This window comes from Ostrinia nubilalis, chromosome 12, assembly GCF_963855985.1.
Source record: "Ostrinia nubilalis chromosome 12, ilOstNubi1.1, whole genome shotgun sequence".
NCBI lineage: Eukaryota > Metazoa > Arthropoda > Insecta > Lepidoptera > Crambidae > Ostrinia > Ostrinia nubilalis.
In genome coordinates, this window is record NC_087099.1 from 12,184,004 (window position 1) to 12,205,372 (window position 21,369).

General features: G+C 34.6%; 2 protein-coding genes across 3 annotated transcripts in view; one reads left to right on the forward strand and one right to left on the reverse strand.

Annotated features, from left to right (window-relative positions):
• Positions 1-21,369, forward strand: part of LOC135076954 (vacuolar protein sorting-associated protein 16 homolog) — a 319,963-nt gene that overhangs the window by 227,113 nt on the left and 71,481 nt on the right. The window lies entirely within an intron of this gene.
• Positions 1-21,369, reverse strand: part of LOC135076953 (chaoptin) — a 152,933-nt gene that overhangs the window by 93,480 nt on the left and 38,084 nt on the right. For both annotated transcript variants that reach the window (XM_063971477.1, XM_063971478.1), the window contains one exon: positions 1,997-2,023. The gene's annotated coding sequence lies outside the window, so the exon portion shown is untranslated. The remainder of the gene's footprint in view (positions 1-1,996; positions 2,024-21,369) is intronic.

A 21,369-nucleotide genomic window follows, 5' to 3' on the forward strand; every position in this document is an offset into this window, starting at 1 on the left:
ACACCAATCACTATCGAATTTAATCTTGCAAATAAATTATTTTTTTTATCATTTATTTTATGATATTCATTAGACATTAAATTAACATCTACACATTTTCATTCAGTACAAAATTAAATCTCGCAGAGTGCACTAACCTTAATATACTTTTGATGTCGACTGTATAAAAAGAGTGTCTACCCTTCCTTTATTGACAAGGAAACAAGGACACTTTATTTGCACTGAGCTTAACCTTTGAAAGGGTCATTGTCTTGGGTCACTGTACATCCCAAATTAGTTGGCAACAGCTATATGAAAAGGTCGCCAATGACCAAATAAAACATCTACATGCAGGTTATTACATTTTTACTGGGTGTAAAGGTAGGTAGTATTAAGGCTTTTAAAGGATTAGACATTGACATAACCTAATAACAATCCATTGCCAGTTCATTACGTACATTCAATTAATACTGTACGCCGTTTCGCGTAAGGCCCAGAACAGACGGTGAAACGCAACTGCAACGAAACTGCAACTTTGTGATGATTCTGATGAATGAAACTGAAACTGAAAGTTTCAAACCGGTCGGGTCATGTGTGGTCTCTCAACGGACGCTATGGCGGAAACTTAGATGCAACTCAAAAGTAACTAGCAGTTGCAGTTTCGTTGCATTTGCGTTTCACCGTCTGTTCTGGGCCTAAAAGACAAAAGAATGCAGCCAGTGTAGAATGAAGTGAGAGGAAAATAAAGAGTTACTATTAGGTGTCTCTATTTTTTTATTGTCCTTACAGTACGGTTTAAGGTCGCTCTCAGTAACCCTAACTTCATTCTGGGTTCATTGATATGGCCATAGTAACGTGCTATTAGTAGGCGACGTTCGAGCGACGCGCGTAACATAATAACGATCCATTGCCAGTTCATTACGTACATTCAATTTATACTGTACGCCATTTCACGTAAAGACAAAAGAATGCAGCCAGTGTGAATGAAGTGAGAGAGAATAATAATATAAAGAGTATTAGGTGTCTCTACCACATTTGCAGCGTTTCAGAGTCATAAAAGGCCATAGGCCTCCCTCAATAAAAAGTCATAAAAGTAATTTATTAACTGCAAATGGACTTTTAAAAAACGCTTTTACCGGTCCCAGTATAATTTTAACCCTGCCACTCTTCGTGAGAATAATGGACTAGTGCTGAAAAGAAACTCAGTAACTGAGTGATTGAGATAGACTCGCTACCTTACTTGTTCATGAATTTTTGAAAGGAAAACAATTTCAAGATCATCGTATTATACAGGTTGTAGGTAAGTAATGTATGGGAATACATTAGTTTTTATTCTTTAGATTGTGCTTGTTTTATAAGCCCAGACTTAACTGTCAGTAGTACTAAACTGTTCTACTTGCGCTATACGCTAACCAGTGTCGTATAAATATTCAACAGAGCGTCTCTCTCAGAAGCTAATTTGCTATTTTTTCCACATAAGGGCAAACACCTTGATATTAATCAAGAGTACTTGCGATGTTATTGCAAGCGGATCCCCTTAATGGAATGGGATGGAAAATATCTTGCGTATACGCCGTAGGGTGATATTTTACACGAATGGAAAATATCTATTTTTTCCATTTTTTTATATTTTTTTGGCTCTAGCCAGGAATTTAAAAAAATCATAGTGGAGTCCATGATTTTTCCCTCTCAAGCCTACACGTAAAGTTATTGAAATGGATGCCAATGTATTATTAAAATTAAACTTATTAATTTTTTATTCACTTCAAGCTTTTTTCATTAAAGGTTTTTTTAAGGTGGTGCAGAATAGACCAAAATGGAGACCTACGCCCGCATTCACAAACATTACTATGAGGTCTCACAGTCTCACGAACCAATCATAGAGCTCTATTCAACGCTGTGCGTTCGATTTGCTGCTTGATATGATAACAATAGCTAGTACAAAATAATCACCTTGTAATAATCTATAACTTTCTTCCATCAATCAAATGTACCTACAAAAGCTTAATAAACTCACCTTTGTGTTAGAGACCGTGAGATTGATCTGAAACAAACAATTAAATTGTAGTTGGTATAATAATTCTCATAACGTAATTCTTATTCGAGAGGTAAAATCTTAAAATAATTAAAATTATACAGTAGCTAAGTATAGGTCTTACTCTGAATACTACCTTTTTAATTGTCTATTATCTGTTTTTTTCTTCTTCTTCTTTTCGTGTTTTTTTTTATTAGCGTCGTTAACCGCTTTTTTTCCCAAACAGTGCAAAATACTTATGGCGTGGAACCGGTATTGAGAGAAATCTTACATTATTTTAAATTCTTGGAAGCAATGTCAAGGGTTGAGGAGAATATGAAAAAAATAATGAAATTGTCAAAATTCTAACTATCAAACATCAATAAAATATAAACTAGAGTTAAACATAAAAGTACACTACCATTGTTACGCATAAAATATCAACCCTTATAAAGACCAAATAAGTCAACAATTATATTAATAATGCACAGAATGCTATCTTTCTGGGGGCACGGCAGTGCCCCCACCAAGTCGAGCAAAAAAGCGGCACGGCCGTACCATCCTTTTCTCGAAGCAATTCAGGCCATTTTCGACCGCCTGTAACTTCGTTGTGGATAAAACTAGAAGGCTGAATTTTCATTAGCTATGCAGGCATTGTAAAGACACGGTATATTTAAAATTTCATTCAATTTGAACCAGTAGTTTAAGAATTATAACGGGTCAAAGTTACTTAATTTTGTCACTCACTGACTGACTCACCGATCATCAAAACTCTAAGGCACTTCTAGCAGACCTAGAAGCTTCAAATTTGGAATATAAGTAGTGTTTGGTGTATGAATCAAGGAAAAACTAAAATATTTGGGGGCACGGTAGTGCAACCGCCAAGTCGAGTAAAATTTTTCAATTTCGGTCCAGTTTTCTAGATACATAACTGCTATCTACAAAATACAAAAAGAAATGATATTTGGGGGCACGGTAGTGCAACCGCCAAGTCGAGTAAAATTCTTCAATTTCGGTCCAGTTTTCTAGATACATAACTGCTGTCTACAAAATACAAAAAGAAATGAGATCCCATCAAAAACAATACTTGTCAAAAAAACCAAGTCTCGCAACTCAGTGGGCTAATTCAAATGCATTTATCGAGAGTAGAAATCGTCTGTCAAATAATTTTCTAGTAATCAATTTTGAACTGATTGTCAAGGTAATACAGTTGAAAATTGAATATCAAAGCCAGACTACGCCTAATGTCAGATCAGCCGATGGTAGATGCCAAATTTCCAATATCGCGTACGAAGACGGAGAACTTTGTCAATATAGTGGTACATAAGGGTCATAATTAGTGGATGCCGACGATTTTCGCGCTGTCATCTCAACGACTGCCCACCCTTGTCGTTAGAGCAGTCGACTGGATAGAAAGCATGGAAATAACATGGTGATTGATAAACTAGGTGCAAATAAACATATTTTATAAACACAGAATGCTTTTTGCTTAAATTTGAACATAAATTTACCATAATATAACTTATTACACTTATGTCTGGATTTGTAAGCAGAAATATGGATAGGTACCTACTGGATGGAGTGGATGACATAATGGATGGAGTGTTTTGTAAAACTGCAAAAAAACTTTACCACTAGCTGCTACTAACTGTAACTTACACAAACTTCTGCCGTTCACCGCTAGGGGCGCTGTGCAATCTGCCATACATTTTGTAGGTACGCACTTGGTAAGGTTAAACTTATGGTAGAGCTACAGTACTTTCATATAATAAATTATCATGCGCAAAAATTAGTCTGTTTGGGCCCGCCATACACGGACAGTTCGAGCAATTAGCCAGTGGTCAACATAAAGGCACGGACCGCTTTTGCAGCCAGTCAACAGCTTGAATCTACCATTGATAACTGCTGGAGTAGTTGGTAGTGAAACTGCTCAACAGGTCACAATTTCATTTTCATTCAAATCAGTAGCAACATTGATTTTGAGGAAGAGGAACCACTGCTACTTTGTAATATTTGCTCGAGCAGTCAGTATAAAATATACCTGGCAACTGAAATTTCACCGTGCCGAAGTAGTCACAACTGCTCGAGCAGTACCTACCGTGTATGTGTGTATGTAGAAAACAGTTGTCAGTATGCAGTTGCAGCTAGAAGCTGTCGTAATTGTGTAAAGAGTGCCTAAAATGATTTGTGTCTTAGTTTTACTGCTATAAATTTATACTACCCATACCAATATTATAAATGCAAAAGGAACTCTGTCTGTCTTGCTTTCAACCGATTTTGATGAAATTTGGCATAGAGATCGTTTAACTCCCGGGAAAGGACATAGATAGTTTTTATCCCGGTTTTTGAAACAGGGACGCGCACGGTAATGTATTTCGGTGACAGACAAAATTCCACGCGGGCGAAGCCGCGGGCGGAAAGCTAGTATAAGTATTATAACCCTTTGTTTGATGTGCTTGTAGCTTAATGATTTTTAATGCTTAGAAAGGCACGATAAATGTTGGTCTGGGCTAATATCTCTTTTCGTCATTTTCAAAGGCTTTACAACAGTTTTTAACTGTATTATCACATTGTAACACCTATATTACTATTATGGAAGCAATAAACGTATTGAGTATTGAGTATTTGATAAAATCTAACATTAAGATTGACCCTTTCCCTCGCACACCCACATCTCTCCACCTAGATTAAGTTATTGTCATTATTTACTGTGTTCATTTGATTTGGTGCATAATCTGAAAACCATTTAAAGATTTAACCATTTACAATGAAAATAATTAGCTCGAATTCGTACAGTTTTTTTATTTGTCATTTTTGACAATTAGTGTATTGTTTTAAATAAGACCGAAAATCAAAGAATATATTTACTCTGACGAGAAGAACGGCGACTCCCTAAAAAAAAAATGTGGCCTTTCCTTAACGCCATCTAGTGAGTGACTTTGGTACTAACTTATTATCATGACATAAAATCAATGACATAATATTATGTCATTGATTTTATGTTCTACCATTATTTTTAATTAATGCAAAAACTTTTCAGAGGTAACTAAGCCCGTCAATAAGATGAAGAAAATGATACTCAAAACAATTAGAAACACATTATTCTCTTTATTAAATATGATGTCTCGTGACTTAAACTAAAACACTAGATAAAAAGTCACTGTCTCCAAACTTAAATACCTACTAGAGCACTACTGAGTCTGTATCTCACAATCACACTAGACAATATCTCCAACAGGATGATAAAACATTATTATCACAATAGATAAAGATTAACACGAAAATCTTTGAATAGCCGTTTTTATATTTTGAAAGTTGTGACAAATTAATCACCGACAAACTGACAAATGACTTAAGTGTTGTCGTTTGAGAAAATCCTTATTAGAATTTTTTTTTGATCGGGGAACACACTTAGCAGCCCACCTAAATAAAGTCCACGGCGCTGCCTACAAAGTCGGTCGGGCCGAAAATGATACGATTTTCTTTATGGTTTTTGTATTAGTTTGTTTTTAAAATTCACTTTATAGTAAATTACAGATAAATCCAGATTTAATCACAGTGTTATTTATTAAATATACCTATATATAAAAATGTCTTCATTAAAGTAAATATATTATGTAATTTTAACAGAGGGACTTATATTAGGCTGTCTTTACATAACTAAATTATTATTTTATAGCTCTAATGTAAACTTTCATCAATCATTCCTCCCTCCAATCCAATGACATATAAAAACATCTTAAAGATGACCTAAACTCTATGCCTAAACTGAACTGTCCCACCAAACTCATTGATAAGGGGGCGCTACCGTCGTTCAACTAGGTATATAGTTTCCAACATGGCAAAAATCGGAACCAGCGATCCGGTATTGACGGTGGCCCCCGCTGCCAATGTCAAGGTTTTATTTCTATCATATTTTTTTTACCACCAAAACTGTCAGATGCTATTTTTCAAATAGCCCTATCCTACTATTTGATACAAAATCTAACGAAATGAATACTTTACATTTCTTGTGGGCTGCCCACAGGGAAGAATTGCGGAGAAGGCGAAAAATGCGAGAATTAGCCAGAATATATGAAGAAAATTTTGAAGACATGCCAGAGCTTCTGTTCAGGCAACGTTACAGGTGGTTACAGGCTTAACAAAGGCCAATTTCAGGAGCTTTGTCATATATTGAAACAGGAAACCTCTTTGCGGGGAAATACAATAATTTCTCTGGAATCCAAGGTTTAATATCTTACATAATATTATTTAAATGCGAAAGTGTGTGTGAATGTATGTTTATGCGAGTATAAAGATAAAGATACATTTATTTGTTCAAACATGTGTAGGTACCTACATAAGGTGTTAAGTCAGCATTTAAAATGGTATCAACATGTCTTACCTTTGCGGTGTACAAATTAAAATTAAATTAAAAGAGTATTATGAATGTTACTCTTTCACGCAAAAACTACTGAAGGGATTTTGTTGAAACTTTATAGTATTATTGTATAAACGTCATAATAACATCCTACTAATATTATAAATGCGAAAGTTTGGATGTCTGGATGTCCGTATGGATGTTTGAGTTTGTTACTCTTTCACGCAAAAACTACTTAACGGATTTTAATGAAACCTTACAGTATTATTTTTTATAACACAGAATAACATTATAGGCTATAGGGTTAAAACAGGGTCCACGCATACAAAGTCACGGGCGGCCGCTAGTGCCCAATATATTGTTTGGATAACTTATCTATCAAATTATTATCTTTTTAGTTTCTTCTCCCTTTTCTTTATTTTAAGAAATGCTGTCAAAATATCTGATTACTTAACTAAAACTTGTAATATTGTTTTAGATGAGCTGCCTGCAGGATCTGTTGCAACAGCCACTTTTCTGGAGCATTTTAACAATTTATTTGATTTACTTAATGCGCATGCATTCACCAGACTGGCAAAAAGGGAAGCAATCAGTGTGTATAATATTAATTAAAAGATTTTGTTTAATAGAGAACAGAAGGTTCTCCACTGAATCTGCCTAGTAAAGGCTGCCAAAAAAAAAAAAATATTAAAAAAATCATACCTCCTTGTTTTATTGAAGCAGCTCTATAATGTACATTTGTTTAGTTTTGAGCAAGTTAGAGCAGTTAAGCCATAAAATTTGTTTCTTCATAACTTCTTGCTTTAAATTAAATGAATGAATGAATAAATAAAACTTGAATAATTGTGAAAGAACTGCGCTGCCCAGACAGTAGATTTATTAAATTAGTTATAGCTTTCGATGTTTAGGTTTCACAAATTGAATACCTTACTATGAAGTTTTCACAGTTATATCCTAAATCCTCTCAAAATTTGGTTGTGTTGGATGAGTTTTTTGAAAAGATCACTCTGTCCAGGGATATCCGTAACCGAAACTTTCGGTTATCCGAAACCGTAACCGATTTAAAAGTTTCGGATGTAGGCAGTTTTAATTGTTTTTGTATAGCATTATGTGTAAAGGCAAAACAGTCTGATTTACCTTTATAATGCCATCTAGTATAAATTTATATTATTTATTACTTTTTATTCGATGTAAAGTGTGCGGCCATGAATGAACCGAAAAAAATATCCGTAACCGAAACCGGTATAATATTATTCCTATATCCGTAACCGTATCCATAACCGAAACTACATATCCATAACAGCCCTAAGTAACTCAGTCCACACGCACATGGCTCAAGGGTATAGGTATTTACAGCTTAATTAGGTACTATCCGTTCGCTTTAAGTTTGCCGCTGGCGATATGACGTCACTCGAAGGGAATCGTCTATAACTATAACAAACTATATTTAGAATGTTTTTTATTTATTAATATTGATAAGAATTGTGTATTTGCATAAAATAAGACACATTAATTGCGTTTAATCACTAACCGATTGCCTTTAATCGCGGTTGGGGGAGGGGACGCGCGTTTAGTTATGGAGTAGTGTCGATGGGAATGAAGATGTATGGTCTTTATAAATAACCCACGACACTACTGGCTTGGTAGTGTAGAAGGGAAAAAATATTCCCCACGACACTACTGGTAGTGTGGTTTGTTGGTGCGGTCGGTCAGAAGGGCGGCAAACTTAGCGCGAACGGGTAGTATGTGAGCCATTCCACACATACATAGGTACGAGTAGTACCTATGGCATGCTATGCTAATAATAATTATTGTTGTCTTTGCAACACGTCTAGCATAAATATGAAGGGTATACCTACTAGGTAAAAATAGGTGATTTATTGTAGGGCTTTTGTTCACACGGAAAAAATGACAAAGTTTTTAGTTACTTATCAAATAGGTAGTAGTAACATATATGTAGAAAACAGGAACTTAGATGCCAACGAAAGAAAATAGGCTATCAAATGTTGTTTTGGGGACTTACCTTTATAAAAATATCACATTTAAAAATTCATACCATTTGTTGTTATTTAAAAAACAATGTCAATTTTGACGATTAACTGAAAGTCTATTATCTATGAATATAGTAGCGATATATGGTATCCAGCGGCAATGGCAGTGCAAAATTTTGACAATGACTGTAGTTATCATACTTCGAGTTTGTCCATGGAGACGGCAAAAGTCCTTTAGTTGACCATAAAGTAAACTTAACGAAAAATGTTACTTAATTGATACCGAGGCGCAACCTGGAAGCATTGCTAAGTGTGCTCCTCGTTACTGGTTCATCGGTCGTCATCGTCATTGTTTGTAAAAACCGGGTCGCGGCAGGCAAATAATAAAAATAGTCTTATGTCTTCTCCCTTATTAACTTCGATGGATAAATAGCTAAACCTCCTTGCGCGTAACTGACGTTTGTTGGAAAACCGATTTTTTCAGGCCATCGGATTTTAATTTCAAAAGTCATTGACCAATCCCAGTTCATATAATAACTATTATGACGTTTTCTATTGGCCAAAAGATTTAACTCTCTAAAAATCCGCGTGCAACCATATCCTGCTTAAATATTGTGCACTTTATTGAGCACAGATTAAACAAGCTAAATGACAAATAGAATAGATTGAAATGACAGATTGCACTTGAATTACCCTACAGTTGTTCTACGGTAAAAAGTTGTGAGATCCATGTAATACCAAGTCCAGGCCAGGAAATCTTTAACGTTTTACATAAATATATTGACTTGGCCATCGCATGAAAACACGTGTAAATTAAATTATTTAGTGCGATGGCCAAGTCAATAATTTATGTAAAACGTTAAAGATTTCCTGGCCTGGACTTGGTATTACATGGATCTCACAACTTTTTACCGTAGAACAACTGAGTTGCGAGACTTGGTTTTTTTGACAAGTATTGTTTTTGATGGGTTTCTTTTACCCGAGGCGTGCTACATGCAAATTACCCCTCTACTACTATTTTTACCAAACAAAAAAACATCAGATAGTCTGGGACGCAGATGGCTAGGCTAGATGAAATCAATGCCTTTGCAAAAAACTGGCCTCTGAACGGAAAAAACCCAGCCAGATGGGAATTATACTCGCGTGCTAAGGGTTTCGTACAATCAAAACTTCGTACTTGCGATGGCCGTCAAATACCTGCCTTGTCATGTATAAAAAAACGAATTCTGACTAGGTGCACATTTTTGACTCTAAATAGCATTTATTCACAAGTTCATAAAGTGCCACAGTGTGTATAGTTTTATGTCTTTACTCACACTACTTTCGGTAATCATTCGACACTCTAATATTTTACATATCTATACTTATAATAAATCTGTAGAGAGGTTAATTCTGTACATGAAATATATTTTCAAAATAACTATCAGGGGGTGATTAGTGATCGATACTGATACCAAAAATGCAATCAGTAAAATTTTTGTCTGTCTGTCTGTCTGTCCGTCTGTATGTTCCTTATAGAAACAAAAACTACTTGACGGATTTTAACGAAACTTGGTACAATTATTCTTCATACTCCTGGGCAGGTTATAGTATACTTAGGAATTCCCTCGGGAACAGGAATTCGCGGGAAAATATTTTTGTATGAAAATCTAAACCGCTTGAGTTAGACGCTTGAAATTTAGCATGTTGGTGCCTTAATAAACTTAAAGTTTAGTTACAACAAGGAATTCCCGAAATCCCCACGGGAACGGGAATTAGCGGGAAAATCATTTTGAATGAAAAATCTAAACCGCTTAAGTTAGACGCTTGAAATTTGGCATGCAGGTAGGTACCTTAGTAAACTTAGCTTAGTTACAACAGGATATTGCAAAATTCCCACGGGAACGGGAATTAGCGGGAAAAAACATTTGTATGAAAAAGGGGGTAAAACGTGATCCACGCGTACGAAGTCGCAGGCGGCCGCTAGTTAATAATAATTGAGCACAATTCCCGCTTATAACACAACGATAGTACCTGCCAAAATTGACCCTCAACGGTCTCTTACGCCCGTATTCACAAACATTACTATGAGGTCTCACAGTGCGCGTGGACACACAGGGTCGCACACTAACCAATTACAGACCTCTATTCAACGCTGAGCATTCGATTTGCTGCTTCATTTAAGCAAGTATCGTTGGTTAATACGGGCTTTAGAAACACTCTACTTACTAAGTCTCAAGGTCTCATTAATAAAGGTTTCTTTTAAGACAGTTTTAGGGAATCCTAAAAAGAAGGAATGAGCGTTTTTACCCACGAACGGAAAAAAATACTAACTATGCAAAGAAACCTCAGACAAAAAATGCTAAAATACACAAATCTATCTTCTTTTCGTGGCCTACTGATGTATTCTTAGTCTTTTTCTAACATAGTGGTAGACAGTAGGCCTAAGATGTAAGGTTTGTCCATTGAGCAATTCATTACATACAACAATGTAGTTTTTAATTTTCTTTTAAGATCGGTGCTACATGTATAATTATTTCCTTTTTTTAGAATAGGGTAACCAACTACCTGCATGACGATGAGGTATTGGATTGAGGTTTCACCTGTTGGTGGCAGACGATGAAATTACTTCAGTTATATCTCATCAGAACCTTATCTCTTATCCGTGTACTGTACTATAGCTATAATTTGGCAACAGAAATGTGAAGTTTGATATGTTAGGTGCGATGGTAAAAGTTACTTGCAAAAAAATAAACGTTTTTTTTTTCAGTGTTGGAATGAACCTACTTAATTTGATCTTCATTGCGATTTTTTATTCAAAAGTAGTTAGTTTCTTGCCGGCGAGCATTCATTAAGCGTTATTAAAGATTCCCTTTTAGGCATTCGACATCTTTCGAAAAAAGTTACAATTTCTTTCAGTTTGCTTGTAAGTACTCGGGATCCTTGCGAAGGCCGCCTTTTAAGCTTAAAAGAAAGTTTTCGCGGCTTTGTTAGAATGGCATTTTTTTGTGTGATGCTGTTGAACTAGTTGGTGCTCGTGACTTCGCCCGCGTAGAATATCTTGGCGTTGCCAATTTCTTTGAAGAAGATTCTCTAAAACCCCAAGACAGTACTCTGCTCTGTCTAAAGGTTGAGTGACAAAAAGAAATTAAACTATATGATGATCCAGCACTATTTTAAAGTGGTAATGACATGTTGTTAAAAAACCTATTTGCAAAAAGCCGCCCGCGACTTCATAAGCGTGGACCTCGTTTTATCCCCTTAGGGTTGAAGTTTTGAGTTTTTTTTAGGGTTTTCCTGAAAATTATTCGAACTTTTCTCGCAGAATTCTCGAATTTTTCAGATTTCTCGAAGAACCATCCTTGGACTTCAACGAACATAATTATTATAATAAAAAGAATTGGTTAAAATGGTCAGGCTTTCAAAAAGAGCTTTCACTGTTTTATCTCTCTCTCACTTTACAATTGGAGTGACAACACGCTTATAGACAGTGTGGAATGCAAAGGCGTTTCTATCTATACCTATCTACATTTATCTTCCTAGCGACAATGCATTCAAATGAGATGCGTCGACTCATTACTGCGACTCGGACAATGCCTCGTCCGGTGCGTGATCGATTTCTTTGTACCATTTTGTCGGATGATTTACCCATTTGCCAGTCCATCCTTTGATAGACGCAGAAATTCATGCAACAATGCATCTGCAACGCATTCGATATAGACCGCATCGATGATGGTGTGCCATAGTTATCTATGAGTGTTACAATATTTGTATTTGTATGCTAAAAATGTCTTACAAGCAGCTATCATTATCCACTGGTACATACGTACATTTTTATTTCATAAATAACAATAAATATCATATTACAATTATTGTGCTTGATTATGATTGTCACAAGAATAAGTAGCTTAATTTAAACATGAATAAATAAATATCTTGATATTTAAATAAGTATTTATACAGGGTGTAGGTAAGTGTATGTGGTGTAACATTACAGTATCCACGATTGGTAAAAATAAACAAAATGAATTCAAACAATGCACGACTTGAAAGCCAATGGAATGTTTTCTGCGAAAATTCATTATTTTTCAATATCATTATTTTAATAAAATTATTGTATACAAAATTGTTAATTCTTAATAAAGAAACGCAATTAGCCTCTAGCACAATGGCAACAATGCGTTGTACACTAAATGAAAAAAGAAATATGAAGAACGTTATTTCGTTTTCAGGAATAAATTCTAATTAGAGTAATATTATATTGTAATTAAATAGTCGTGTAGAGTTTGGGACAGTAATCCAGAAAACTATTGAGACTTTGAAAATGTTTTTACACAGTGAATACAGTTCAATTTTATTCCAAAACTACAAAAACATTTCTTTTTTTTTGTCATTATTTTTGCATATCTTTCGAACATTAAATTCATACAATAATTAAAATCAACTTTCTTGTCTTGTTAAACAGTAATTAAAAGATTATGAGAACAGCTACACTTAAAATGACAACTGGCAAGTAACAGTTTCTGTAACTGTAACATTTGACAGATAGAGGTCGTTGACAACAAATGTTGTTTTAAGCAATTAACACTGATTTAATTTTTCGTGCTATCGTGCTACGTTTTTTCGTCCAAATCTAGTTCGGCTGGTTCACACCGAAGTCATCTATTCTAAACATAAAATATATGGAACCTATAAGACGAAAGTGAAACCTCTTATCTATTTCTATTAACTTCTTTATTGTCCTTTTTGTGTTCTAGTTTTAGGCTGGGTTGCACCAAATACTTTAACCTTGACAAACGTCAAAAATCTGTCAAACTCCATACAAAAAACACCGGTTATCGTCATAGTTACCGTTATAGTTAGGTGGTGCAGCAACTCAGCCTTAATAATGCATATGTCAAAGTGGCTATCAAAATCAATATTGAAATAGCTCTATATTTTTAATTATCATATTTCGTTCACGATTAAAGCCAATATCTTGATTGCATGTACAATTGGAATACCTATATAGTTTTAATTTTTAGAAAGTAACCTATGTGCACGACAAATACTTATCTATAGATACAATGTTAGTACAGATGCATACAATGCAAGGCAATTATCGTACCGATCTCCACACTGTACCGTACCAAATGAGGTTTCTAATTGGCCGCCATTTGCTGTTAGTTTCAGTATAGGAACCTACCTATTAAAAGACAGTAATTTATGTCCATGCTAGCATACCTAAAGCAGCAATGTTGTAAACTAACCCAATCAACGAAATTTTAATACTTATTGTTAATCACTTTCTGTAAGATTGGAAGCCGTACCGTACTTTGCTCTGGCTAAAGACTTGACAAATTTGTCAACACAGACTGGATAGATGTATCTACAGTCGACCAGCTCAACAGACTATTAATAGGCAAAATAGTAATTAGATATTACAAACACAGAAGGTACTGTCAGCGTCAAACAGTTCGTGGGTGTCAGAAACTATTTGACACTAACTCTACCGAATTGCATCCTGCAAGAGAACTTACTCGTAGAATGTCTTACAATTATACAATCTTCGATATTATTATTATACATCTGGTTTTCTCAGAATTTATACATTGGTACCGAACCGTTTTCGGTATGATGAAGTAGATCATTGGAGCTTAGTACATAATACACATTTCGCACTGCGAAACTGCAATTGTTTTGCAGCGCGGTATTACTACTGCTGATCTGGGGTTGTCAACCAACATTTAGTAGGCATTTATTGTTATTTCGGATTAATTAATAATCATTTCAGGCTAATAACACGTTTGTGAAGAAATGTAAGTCCTTCAAATTATACGTTTTTCGTTTTTAATTATTTCTGTTTTATATTTCCGACATAATACGGGGAAGGGGGGACTCCTGGATTCACAATATCATTGACACTTATTTTTTTTTATCAAACCTCTATTAAATTTTATTTAATAAAATACGATCTGCAGTTGTTTCTGGCAAGAATTTGTCATCCCTAATCCGATATGTGGTATGTTGTAGAATGTAGAACGTGATTTCGACGAAATCCAATCAACGCTGTAAATCATACAGCTATTCGTTAAATACAAAGCTCTACCTGCACCACGAATATCAATAGAGGACTTATACGAATGCAGTAGGTACTTACAATATTGGTGGGAATTACGAAAACTGCATATAGGTAGGAACCTAGGAGCCGTATGGCAAATACCGACACATGAAAAAAATGTTTGGTTGGTTACTGCTTACACAAGAAAAGTGACCAGCGAACTTGGTTTGGTTATAGTTAATACTTTTTCTTCTTCTTTTCGTGTCGACAACAAACCTACACAGTGTCAGCCCAAAACTCCGCCACAAGAATGACGTTGTCAACAGCACTCATCAAATCCTCTTGAGTGCAGTTGCTTGGGCACTCAGGGCACTACATCAAGTTAACAGTAGTTAGTTCGCCAGTCACTTTTTTTGTGTAAGCCATAACCAAATATTTTTTCAGCTATGATCAGTTTATAACTGAAACTTATTATTAATGTTTTCAGGCTATACTAATGCATGTTTTTCTCTTTACACGTATGTTTAAACGCTGAGTTATAAAGTTTCAAAGGAAAAGTTAAAGGAACCTAGTTCAGTGAATAATATTACCGCGAAAGTTTAACCTTAACTCAATTTTAACTTTGATAAGTTTTAGTTTACTTTAGCTAGTTTTAATCAATTTGCCCAGAACTCACGCGGAATAAAACGACAAGTCTTCCAAGGAGTAATTAATTGGAGTTCTAGATTTATTTATTGACATCGATTAAATCACAGCAAGTTTATTAATCAAAGATTTAAAATCAGGTTGGACATAAACTGCGATCAGATCTTGAATTTATTAGTTTTAATAAACTTGGTTTCTTCAGATATAATCAGCTCTTACCCATGAAAGTATACTTACATTTTGTCAAAATTAGTAATATCTAAAAGCTGAGAGAATTCTTTACTAAGTAGACAAACCTTTTAATTTTGCTAGTTCTCATGCAAATAAAAAAGCCTAATTGACTAAGCTGTCATATAATTTGAGTTTAGAACATACAAAAAAAATTCATACAGGCAATACAAGTAGCAATCACCATCGTAAGTCACACATTGAACCGAAACATCTAAATAAAAAACATATAACCGTCTATGTCTATAAAGAGGTTGTAAATAACGAGAAAAATGAACGGTACCGCGCGCCCCGTTCGCAGAAATGGCAACACTGTCCGACGCAGGCGCAGCTTAAAAACTTGTCGCTAAGGTCGCCAAGTTTTTACGGCGAACGGGATTGATGTACTGTTAGCGTGGAGGAATTTTCGGAGACGTCGTTGATTGAATGGAACGCAACAGGTTTTAGGATAGCCATGCAATTTGTAATTACTTTAAAAGTTTTAAGATATAGGTATTAACATTTTACAGATAGACTGGATTATCATAATTTGAAAAAAAAACTTACATTGTGCTAAATTAAAACGATAATTGATTGTTCTTACAATATTTAATCATTACTATACCCGGTAGATGTTTACCAAAAGGTTTCTTAGACTTAATAGCAGTGAGCAGTATATAGGTAGCACCTATGAACAAATTATTTTGTTACAAAACTTACAAATTGACGTTTAAAAAGTAAATGATAAATCATCTGTTGGGGATCTCTAGCCTAAGATTTATAAAACAATACAACACTTTCAATGGCAATGCATTCTGTATTCAATAGCAGTATAAATAAATAAATAAATCTTTGGACAATTTCACACAGCGCCAGCTAGCCCCAAAGTAAGCAACTTAATGCTTGTGTTATGGGTGCTAGCTTAACGGATATACTACTTATATACTTTTTTTTTTAAATACATAAATATTATACATAGTCACACCCAGACCCGTCACAGAAATTAAAATTCATCATTTCAATTTCTGCCCGGCCGGGAATCGAACCCGGGACCTCTCGGCATAGAGTAGTCCGTTCTGAACCACTACACCAAACGGCCGACGAATTATATTTTCCAGGGACTTGCCCTACGTACACATCCTGGAAACATCGCCTTTAATTATGGTAACCCTAATAGGCATTGGAACTGATCTCGGATATGTCCCGTTACGACCTTCATTGCTGAATAAGCTTCACTTATTTATTCAAGGTGAAATAAGCTGTAATGCAATAGCAAAAGGTTCTATAAGCAATAAGTAACAGCTGTTCACGGTGCCAAAAATATACACTTGACGAATGGGTTAAGTATCTATGATTTATTACTTATCTTAAAGTACGAGTTACCTACTTTTATTAGGTTCACTCGTGTAAGTATAAGTGCAGACGTAGATAGTAGAGCGATATTGAAATGAGCTTTTTCCGTATTCGATACTAATGCCCGTATTCACAAACGATGCTTGCTTAAGTGAAGTAGCAAATCGAACGCACAGCGTTGAATAGAGCTCTATGATTGGTTCGTGTATCACCCTGTGCGTCCACACGCACTGTGAGACCTCATACTAATGTTTGTGAATACGGGCGTATAAGTAGAGCGATATAGTGCGAGAAAAACATGAAACAAAAGGGTACTTCTCATTTACACTCAAAGAAGAACGGTCACGCCCCATACAAAAAAAACCCAGACCCGACAGATACGAGACATATCTCAGTTTTTTAGTCATGTCTTAATTAGTTAAATTATATATTTTTTATATTCGAAATCTATGTATAACACCAAAATATTACCCTTTGTTTTTGTTCAGGCGTTATACAAAAATTAATACAAAATGCCTATTTATCACCAAAATTGGTAAATGTATGTACCTAAATGTCTATTACAGCTTCTATGAAATGTATCTAGTTGACCTGGAGATACAGTTTGATTATACAGGGTGGTTATACATATGGAACGATAAGTGATCTCGCTCGATTATTTCTAAACTATACAAGATATCGAAAAACTAGTTACTGATTCTGAAAGTGCTTCACGAGCTCTTTCAAATGGTACCAATAATAGGTTACAGATTATGGAAGCTGGTAACATTTAATTTTTGGATTTTGTAACTTCTCGTTTCCACCCTGTATAATCCGGCTGTATCTCCAGCTCACCTAGATACATTCCATAGCAGCTGTAATAGACATTTAGGTACATACATTTACCAATTTTGGTGATAAATAGGCATTTTGTATTAGTTTTTGTATAACGCCTGAACAAAAACAAAGGGTAATATTTTGGTGTTATACATAGATTTCGAATATAAAAAATATATAATTTAACTAATTAAGACATGACAAAAAAACTGAGGTATGTCTCGTTTCTGTCGGGCCTGGGTCACAGATGACCGTTCTTCTTTGATGGTCATCCAATAATACAGTGTGAGTCACGTTAAAGTGTACATATGAAAATAGATGAAACTAGACCTATTTTTATCGACAAAAAAGAGGTCAAAAGTTTTTTGGGATTTTTTTTTTATTTTTTATATAATTTTTTTTTCTTCCAATTACTTATTCTAAAGAAAACGTAATAACTTTTAAACTAAGAGGTATATCCTGATAAAATAAAAACAGTAATAATGCTAAATAACAGGCGATACTAAAAAAATACATAAAATACACAAAAAAGGCCAACAAATAATAAAAAATTATACTTTTTGAAAAAAAAAACTGCTTTTAAATTCGTGTTTTTTTGGTTATTTGATAAATTTCTCCAAAAAATGCCCCTATAACAGGTAGTTTTTATTACTTTGTATTATTCTCTATCGTATTATCTTTGTAAAACCAAAAATCGCATGTCTCTATCCCTATCACAACATTTGCTATGATCGTTTGAACAAAGGCCTGCCACAACATTATTCTCCGCTACAGGTAAAGACAATTTTAATTTTAACTAAAATGCTTATTTTACTTCGAAATCTTTTGTTTTTATTTAAAATCTAACTTGTTTTTATCAAAATTACAAATCTAAAGCCATTTTCAGTTTCGTTGTTAACGAAGCGTTGAATGGCGCGCCCAGAGAGGCTTAGTTCAAACGATCATTGCAAACGTTGTGATAGGGATAGAGACATGCGATTTTTGGTTTTACGAAGGTAATACGATAGAGAATAATACAAAGTAATAAAAACCACCGATTATAGGGGCATTTTTTGGAGAAATTTATCAAATAACCAAAAAAACACGAATTTAAAAGCAGATTTTTTTCAAAAAGTATCATTTTTTATTATTTGTTGGCTTTTTTTGTGTATTTTATGTATGTTATTAGTATCGCCTGTTATTTAGCATTATTACTGTTTTTATTTTATCAGGATATACCTCTTAGTTTCAAAGTTATTACGTTTTCTTTACAATAAGTAATTGGAAGAAAAAAAATTCTATAAAAAATTAAAAAAAAATCTCAAAAAAATTTTGACCTCTTTTTTGTCGATAAAAATAGGTCTAGTTTCATCTATTTTCATATGTACACTTTAACGTGACTCACACTGTAGTTCATAAACGGTATAAGTTAGAACAATAACTTTGAAATCAGATGATAAAATATCTATTTAGCTACATACAAAATAAATTTTATCGTAATAGGAGCAAAAATAATACGAAAACATCACATGAAACGATAAAAAACGGGGTCATTTTTCGCGTTCTCATCGTGTCACACCCTCGGTTGCAATGAAACATTTGGTTACTGCATTCACAATTTTCATTCAATTTGTGTGTAACATATACTAAAATCATCGTAATTAAATATACTTTCCACACAACAGTCAAAAAAATATCTTCTTATAATTATTTCGAATTGAGAAAGCGAAATACGTTGGTCACACGATTTTAGGTACCTAAAATTTTGTGTAATAATACAAGATTGCCGTTAAACCGAACACCAGCAACCAATCACAGCGTTCTATTCGGTTAACGTCCGTCCCGCTCCAGTCATTGCGGAGGTGAGACAGGTCGATCGTCGCTCCGCGAAGAAAATACGTAAGCTTTTGTGATTATCATTAGACATACCGTCACTTGCTTGAACAATATTTTCTACCTCTAAAATTTAAACAATTTAATTGAAACTTAGGCCATTGAAAACTTAACATGTTAGACTTATTTGTGTAGTATTCGACTTGAACCGTTAAATTCAAATTTAAGGATAATTCATAAAAAACTAAAATTTTCGTCACCTTCGTGGCATCACCTTCGTGGTGTTTTATACACGAAGGTGATTTTAGGCCACGAAAGTGATTTCTTGCTTTGGTTTATTTTTAAATATAGTGATTGCTATTTATCTATGAAAATAAGACAAAATATATGTTTTATAAACACTTAAGAGTCATTCACAGTACTAAAGTTTGAAAAAATTATTGGTGTGAAGTACAGAATCACTTTCGTGGCATCAAAAAATTCAAAACGTTAAAGCTTCCAAACGAGACTCACTATTTGACTGATTTACTGAGAATACACTCTTCACATCAAGCGCTACAATTTTTGTTTACAAAAAGTTGAAATAAGTTAGAAATAAAATTTGCCACGAAGGTGACGATGAGAACCGTGGCGATGAGAAATACCCAAAAACGTCAGATCTGAAAGCGCATAAAAATTCTTTATTTCACGCTTCAATTGTTCGGCACAGTGTTTTGTTTATTGTTCGAAAAATAAAACTGTATCACTAAAACCAACTGCAGCAGTCGAAACCAAACGTATACCTTTTATTGTTTTACAATGTCGTTCCAAAAGACAATGCCGTGGGTGGAACTGAATTTTCCTTTTTTATTGGATTTCGTAGTTCCGTACCAACACTGCAGGTGACATCCCGCCCTATCTGGGAGATGAACTTGTATTCTTTTATTCTTCTGCCTCAGAGGCACACGTCCTTTGTAAACGGGATTCCATTGCGTGTAAAATGATGGGAAATAGTTTCGTTGAAGAGCTATTTCGTTTATTATTGGCGAGTTATGTTTTGATGTTGTTCTTATTGTATTCCAAAACAATTAAAGAAGCTGTAGAAGCATTCACACGGATTATCTACGTATGAGAATTGTTTTTGTGAATACTGCGATCGAAAATAAAATATTAACAATGAGAACTGTTATTTTTAATATCTTTTTCTTCTGTTAACAGATTGAGCTAAGCCATGTGGCATACAGTTCGTTGTAATACTGTAATCTTAGATACGATTTTCCAAAAAAATTAACTACATACTCGTACACAATCCGCTGTGTTGCCATAGGAAGAGCAGCTAAAGCTGAAGTTTTCAATATTTCTAAGAGATGTATGCCCGTTTTCACCATCAATCCCTAATTTTTAAGTGACCCCTTTGAAAACAAAATTCCTGTTCAGTGTTACCATAGGGGTCACTTAAAAATTAGGGATTGATGATGAAAACAGGCAGTAATTTAGCAATACTTTAACCTCTATTAGCAAAATTCATAATTATTATACTCAAGACGTGCTGTATACAAAATCCATAAGTTTTGTTCAGTGCTGGACATTCGATTACTGATAATGACATGATCACGTTGTTATTTTTATTTATTTTATTTCATTTTACAAGGAAAACAATACAGTGTATAAACTATGTAGATTTTGCTAAAAATTTACAAGTACCTAAATGAAATTGCTTACAGTCACATCCTGAAACATTCTGCATTACTCCTACAATCTATTATTGACTAGCCTAATAACTCATGTCATACGAATACGACCATGCATTTCCGAGTACGAAAGCCCTCTGTTATTTCAGACCCTGAGGGGCCCATATCGAGGGAAACAAATAACAGCCCCAAATGTTGCCAAGACCGCACAGAGATTCAATATAGCGCCGCAACGCCGTGCGACGTATTCGACTTTGAGCACCCTTTCAAATAGCACCTGCACGAATAGCACCTGGCCTATTCCATTTAGAGCACTTATCGATATTTTGGGTTCTGCTCCAAGTGGAATTTTTACTTTTACGAAGTATTCCACTTAGAACACCTACACCACAGCTGCAGCCTAGCTGACTGCTGATTTTGTTAGACAGGACGATATGATTTCACCCCAAAAGTACCAGGGCTACAGGAGCTATTTCTATGATTTTTTTTCGGGACTATCGAGA